Raw genomic sequence first — 6,821 nt, 5'->3', positions numbered from 1 at the left:
TGAGCAGAGCCCAATCACATGTTATTTATTTTCCACAGCCCTTTAGAAGTCTTACTTTTAAGATGGTAACTGGAGACCGTTAGAGTGGTAGCTGTTTAGTGTGTTTTCCCCGAGGCCCTCCTATAGTTCTTTTCTTCTGGAACAGACAAAGTCTACTGAAAAAGGCTAGATAGGATAATAGCATATAGGGCAGGAAGAGACAGACAAGCCTTAAGCCAGACAGACACTCTCACCCCCAGTTTTCTTTTTGTTGGGTTCCACTCTGCTCTTGTTTTGTCTTTCAAGGGGAGAGGTAGATATTTAAGTTATTTCAAAAAATAAAATACAACTTCAGACATCATTTTTTCATATAAAGCACATAGGGTAAGGCAGTACAAAATATATATCCCAGAAAAGAGAACCAAAGAAAGAAAATGTTTTCATAGTCTATTTTTACAATAGAATTTCCCAAGGACTCTATGTCAGAGCCTTTGAATATCACGACTTCTTCAGACTTTTATTTATTTGTTTGCTTGTTTGTTTATTTATTTTTTTACTAGTAGAGTATTGCAGGATTTGAAGACACTGGAGGCTGAAAATATGTGACTAGCACCAGACAATGGAAAAAGTATGCTAGATGCAAACAAGATACAAGTAATTACAGGCCAACTTTTTATTAGGGATCGTTAGCGATTAATCAGAAAACTAGAGTTGAGGGTTTTTCCTCATTATGTCCGTTCAAGTATTTTAAACGTATTTTCCTTCAGGACATCAAAACAAACTCATATGTGTGGAAACTGTGTATTATTTTATGTCTCATTAATGTCTTCCATTTAGCATTTTAATTTCACTTTCTAATATGTACAACAAAAATTTATCTGTAAAATTATAAAATTATAAAATACCACTTAAGTGTCTGCAAAGAACATAAGCTATTTTCTCTTGTAAAAATAATGGAAACTTACTTTCAGTTCGTTTCTGAATATTACCTTTAATGTTTTATGTTCCCATTTGCTAAGATGCAAGGCTTTAGAAAAATTCCTCGCACTCACTAAAAACAAGGAATTCTAATAAGTACTGATGCCCTACCTAATCTTAAAACTTTTGAATAGCAGGCAAAGGAGAGACTTCAATTTTGCCAAGAAAAAAATGATGAAAGAGTACTTCCTAGGGTCTCATGTCCAGATATTTTTTCCCTTGGATATTGCTCATAAAGACATAGACAAATAATTCACAATTTCCCTACTTTCTACACCTCATTACAGATGAGATGGGGGGAAAATATCTGAAATACTCTACTTGATTAATTTTGGAAGCCTAATCCAAAGTGATTAGACTGCAGTTTTCTAATTTTTCAAATAGCACTAAATCTTACAGTACACACCTTATTTTTTGGAAGATAAGATAAATGTCAAGGCAATGTTTCTCACAAATACTTTGCATGAAGGTCTGAGTTGTCTTTGACATGAATAAAAATCACATAAATTTATGTACTAACATTTGCATTGACAGGTAATCTTTTTTGAGAAATACAATGTTCCTGAATTTGTTTCCTAATTTTTGAAATTAAAATCATAGTATTACTTAACTCATGAAATTTTTTAAGACATAAATCTACATAAAGTCCTAAGCACACAAAAGATCTAAAAAGAAATTAGCTATAAATATTATTTATATCAGCTCAACTTTCTCAAAATGACATTACCTTTTCTCCTAACTTGACCGGTTTATTAAAATGGAACCCCAAATTTAGCATCCACTGTAGATAAATTGTATTCTAGCATCTACAATGGTTTTGATCTTGATTCCATTGCCTTTCCAAATCATTAAAACGATGGGCCAAATAAAACTATGCTGAGTTTTCTGAAAGACACATATTCATCCATCTTCTTTAAAATAGTGTTTTACACTATGTGTTTATTTTGATTTTTCTGTATCATTTTTAGATACAAAATGGGGGACTCTGTGATCATATATTTTTAGGAAACATTGGTTAAATTGAACTTTATAATCTTAATAGATAATTTTTCCCATGCACGTAGCAAACCGTACTGATGTAATGGTCTTTACAATTTTTCTTCATTTGGCACTTCTACTTTGAACACCACACACATACTATATTCAAACTCCGTGATCAAATCTGAATTTGTCAACGTTCCCAGCTTTCTGTCAGATGCCCTGCTTAGGATAGTTCATCCTGCCCTCTCTTGTGTTCCATACACTAGCATCCCCACTGATAGCACTGCTCTGGACACGTCCACGTCTTTCTACTTCTACTGTTTCCATTTCATTTGATGAAAACTTTATCTCTCCTTCTGTTACTGTAATATTCTAATCATTGACTTCTAATATCTAGCGTTGTCTTCCTCCTATGTAATGGTCATACTACAGAAAAAAAGATGCCTTTTAAAAACCTGCATCAGTCATATAGAGAAATGCTTACTTTTAATTTATTGTTGGGGATTCATTGAGGGTACAAGAAAGCAGGTTGCACTGACCGCATCAATGTTCCATTGCTTCCCGTTTTCCCTTAAGATGAACTGCAACGTTCTTCATGTGACCAAAATTATTCAGGTCCTGCCTGTCTCTCTGTTCTCGCTCTCTTGGTGCCTGCCATGGTCTGAATCTATTCCCCCAATTTCATAACTTGAAATGTAATACTATGGTAATAGTAAGAATTTAGGCCTTTAGGAAGCAATAAAGTTATGAAGGCAGAGACTCTATAAATGGGTTTAGTGTCCTCATAAAAAGAATGAAAGAACTAATATTATTCTTTTCCTCTTTCACTTTGTGCCATGTGAGGAGACATCTTTACTTCTATCTGGAAGATGCAACATGAAGTCCCTCACTAGACATTGATCTTGGACTTGGCCTCCCGAACTGAGAGAATAAAATTGTAATATCTTAATACCTACTATCGGGTACTTTGTTATGACAGCATGAATGAACTAAGATACACTGATTACATTCCACTCCCTAGACTATGTCATGGCCACACTCCCTCCTGCTGCAGGCCATCTGTGTGCTGCTCCCTCTACTCACAATACCCCCCTTCTCCTTTCTATCTCATTCCTACACAAATTTTAGGTCTAAGCTTAATGGCTGAAGCTTTCACTGGTCACATTGTATCCTGCCATTTATTTCAGCTATCTTTCCTTTTCTGGATGTGCATGTGTGTGTGTGTATGTGTGTGTGTAATAGGCTTAAGGTGCAGAGTAGATTCAATATATTGCTTAATCCATGGGACATCATCATAATCTTTTTGTGCACAATTATAGCATTTTGGCAGGTTCCAAAGAAAACCTCAATGACATCATCCCATATGTCCAAACCCTTATGTTTTTTGTTTTATTTTTGTTTGGGTTTTTATTTTTTTTATTTTTTAATTTTTATTTTTTGCTATTTCTCTTAATAAGAAGTGGGTACTACATCTTCTTGTGTAAAAGTGGGGTTGTGAGTTAATTGACCAATAAAGTATGATAGATGGTAGAATTGGCACTATGTGACTTCTGAAGATAGGTCATTAAAGACCATGGAGCCTCCACTTTGCTCCCTTGGAACACCCACTCACTGGAGTCCTCAGTTGGGATGACGCGTCTTAGAACTCAGATACTAGGTTGAGATAAGACACAGATGCATAAAGAGGCTGCGTGAAGTGTTCTAGTAACAAGTGTCATTTGGGTAAGCCTTCAATAGATTCAAACTTAGGCTCCAAATATGTGATTGGAGATATCGTCTTGGAAGTAGATGACATAGCCCCAGATGTTCATGTCCCCAGCCATGTGAGTCTTCGAAGCTGAGGCCTCAGACGTAATGTACCATTTCTGAATCCGTAACTCACAAATATGTGAGTATAATAAATGCTTTAATTTTACACAAATAAATTTTGTAATAGATGTTCCACAGCACTAATAACCAAGATAAAAGTGTATTTAGTTTTATTTCATTCTTTATTATTTTTACTTTCTAAGATATAATTCCTGTTTCTCTTTCTCTTTCCACTGGTAGCTACACTACTAGTTTTTTTTTTTTTTTCTTTTCTGTTTCATTTTTGTTTTTGTTCTTGTTTTTGAGACAGAGTCTTCCTATATCTTCCTGGCTAGAATGCATAAGTGGCATTATCATAGCTCACTGAAACTTTAAAATCATAGGCTCAAGCAAGCCTCCCGCCTCCGTCTCCCAAGTAGCTGGAACTATAGGCCTGTACCACCACACCTGCCTATTTTTTTTCTATTTTTACTAGAAACAGGGTCTAGCTGTTGCTCAGGCTATCAAACTCTTGATCTTCTCGCCTTGGCTTCCCAGAGTGCTAGGATTACAGGCATGAGCCACCTCGTCTGGCCTATTGTGTTTTTATATGTGCCTTTGAATTAATATATATTCACAAAGAATATTAACACTTGTTTTTATAGGTATCTGTTTTTCACTGAAATAAATAATCTTGTGCTAAGATTTTGCCCCCCTTTTATCATCCCATACTATTTCAAAAACACTCCCATACTGTTTCACAAACACTCTATGCATCCCATACTATTTCAAAAACACTCCCATACTGTTTCACAAACACTCTATGCATCCCAATTTCACTGCTCTGAAAGATTGCATGCTACTCTATGGTGTCCAATTATCCTAGCTTGATTATCCAGTGGGCTTGGGCTGACAACTCGATTAACTCCAACCTTCTTCTCCCTTAAACAGCATTTCATTATGCAGTGGTAAATATATACCAATGAATACACAACCAGGAGTGAAATTACTAGTTGGTAGGTATATTCCTAAGAAGCATACTTACTTTCTCTAAATACTATTAGACATAGCAATGTACAGAGCACGAGTGCTTCCATTTCATACGTACTTACAAATACTTTCTGAGCTCTGATTCTAGATTTATAGAATCTTGGTATGGTTTCAGCTTAAATTTGTAGATTAGTGTTACAATATAGGAGCATCTAAGTTTTGCAGTGACTGTTTATACTTTTTGCCCATTTTCATGTTGGTTTATAAGTTTTCTTCTTTCTTTGAAGTTTAATCAGTTTTATAAATATTGATGCCTTAAGTATTGCAGCTATTTTCTTCTAGTCTCTTGTAAGTTGTCTTATAAATAATAAAACCCGTGAATGTTGATGCTAAAGTTCATGTTGCTAATAGCTTTTATTTTTGGGTTTACATTTTAACTTTTATATTGAAATCTTTGTCTCATCTTAAATTTACCTTTATATGGAGCTATGTACAATTTTTTCCCCACAAAAATGATCCTAAATGCCTCATTGTCATCTACTAAATAATTCATCCTTTTTTCTACTGAAGCTTGATGTCTCTTTAAATCTATACTTGGTACATCTGTATAAAATACTGTGTTTCCATATCTCTCTGCTCCTGTGTAATGAAGACAGTGTTAGGATGATGACAGTTCTGCATGAATTAATAACTAGTAACATGAGGCCACCTCTCTGTTTTTATCTTATAAGGTAGTTTTAGTTTGGACTTTTACTCTTTTATACAAATTTTTAAACTAACTGTCTCCAAAATCTGCTTTAATTCACCTCAATATTCCTTAGGTTATCTTGTTTCTTTGCTTTATGTTATTGTTTTGATTTTTTCATAATTGTTTTCCACTGCATTTTTATTTTTCTAGCTTATTTTAATTACTTAAATGCATTTATTTTATTTCTGTAAAAAGATAATTTTTGTCCTTTATAAGGTCAAGTAAGCACAGTAAATAAGGCAATTTACTGTGTAGTGATAATCATCCTTTACAGAAGCATATATTGCTGAAATAGCAGGGATAGAGAGCAAGAAGAGGAAAGGATACAAAGCAACAATGAATATTAAATATCTGTTGATATTTTGCAATGGTAAAATTAGATTTTTCTAAGTGGAACCACACATTCCCCTCCTTTCTCCATCGTTGTAGGGATGAAAGCCTTCCATACTCAGGCCAGTGACTGTGATATGCTATAAGACAGGCCAACTGGACACAATGCCTGGATTTTAGATGACAATATGGGGGAAAAGTATGTATTTTCTTTCTAATAAGGCTCCCCCACAGTAGAAAACATGAATCTGGAGCTGCTGGTGATAACTGTGGGACTGTATGAAAATTGCCTGCCTGAATGTAACGCCTTAAATGAAAGCAGAGTGAGACGACGTGGGGCAAGAGTCCTCAAATCATTTGAGCTTGTGAATTTACCTAGACTGATGCATCCTAGGCCTTGTCAATTACTAGCAATATTCCAAGAAGACAATAATTGTATACAGAATTGGAGATGCTTTAGCATGAATTATCCAGAAAAAATTGCCTGGAACTAGTAGTTGAAAGCATGTAGAGTATTTTTTGGAATTTACCCCCAGAATCAGGATGAGCTCCTGGGAAGTGTGAATCAAGAATGAGAGGAAACTAACAGAAGGATGCATGGGTGAGTTGGCCTGTGCAGTGAATAATCTGAGCTTGATCCCACCAAGACCTCCTCAGGACTACTGAAGCATATGCTCAGAGTTGCCTGTAGAAAGGACAATAATTATCCTCCGGCTCTTACCTTCAGGCCATTTCTCCAGGATGTGTTAACTCCACTATACTTCCAGGTTTCATAAGCTTGATTGCAAGATGACTTTTAATAAACCAACTATGCCAAAAACTAGAGACATGAAGTGCTTTGCATATGAGATACTGTCATCTTACACCTGCACAAAGTGCTTGCTAAAACAATGGCTGAAATAAAAGCAGAGCAGAGTATAGGCTGCATGGCAAAAGAGGAATAATGTGTAGATCAAGCTCTTAAATGGAGAATTGGCTGGAAGGTGGTGACGTCCTCTGACCTTAGTTAAAAAGGTAACTACACTTG

This window comes from Otolemur garnettii, unplaced genomic scaffold (assembly GCF_000181295.1).
Source record: "Otolemur garnettii isolate 467f Iridium unplaced genomic scaffold, OtoGar3 scaffold00005, whole genome shotgun sequence".
NCBI lineage: Eukaryota > Metazoa > Chordata > Mammalia > Primates > Galagidae > Otolemur > Otolemur garnettii.
This window is presented reverse-complemented; position numbering follows the sequence as displayed.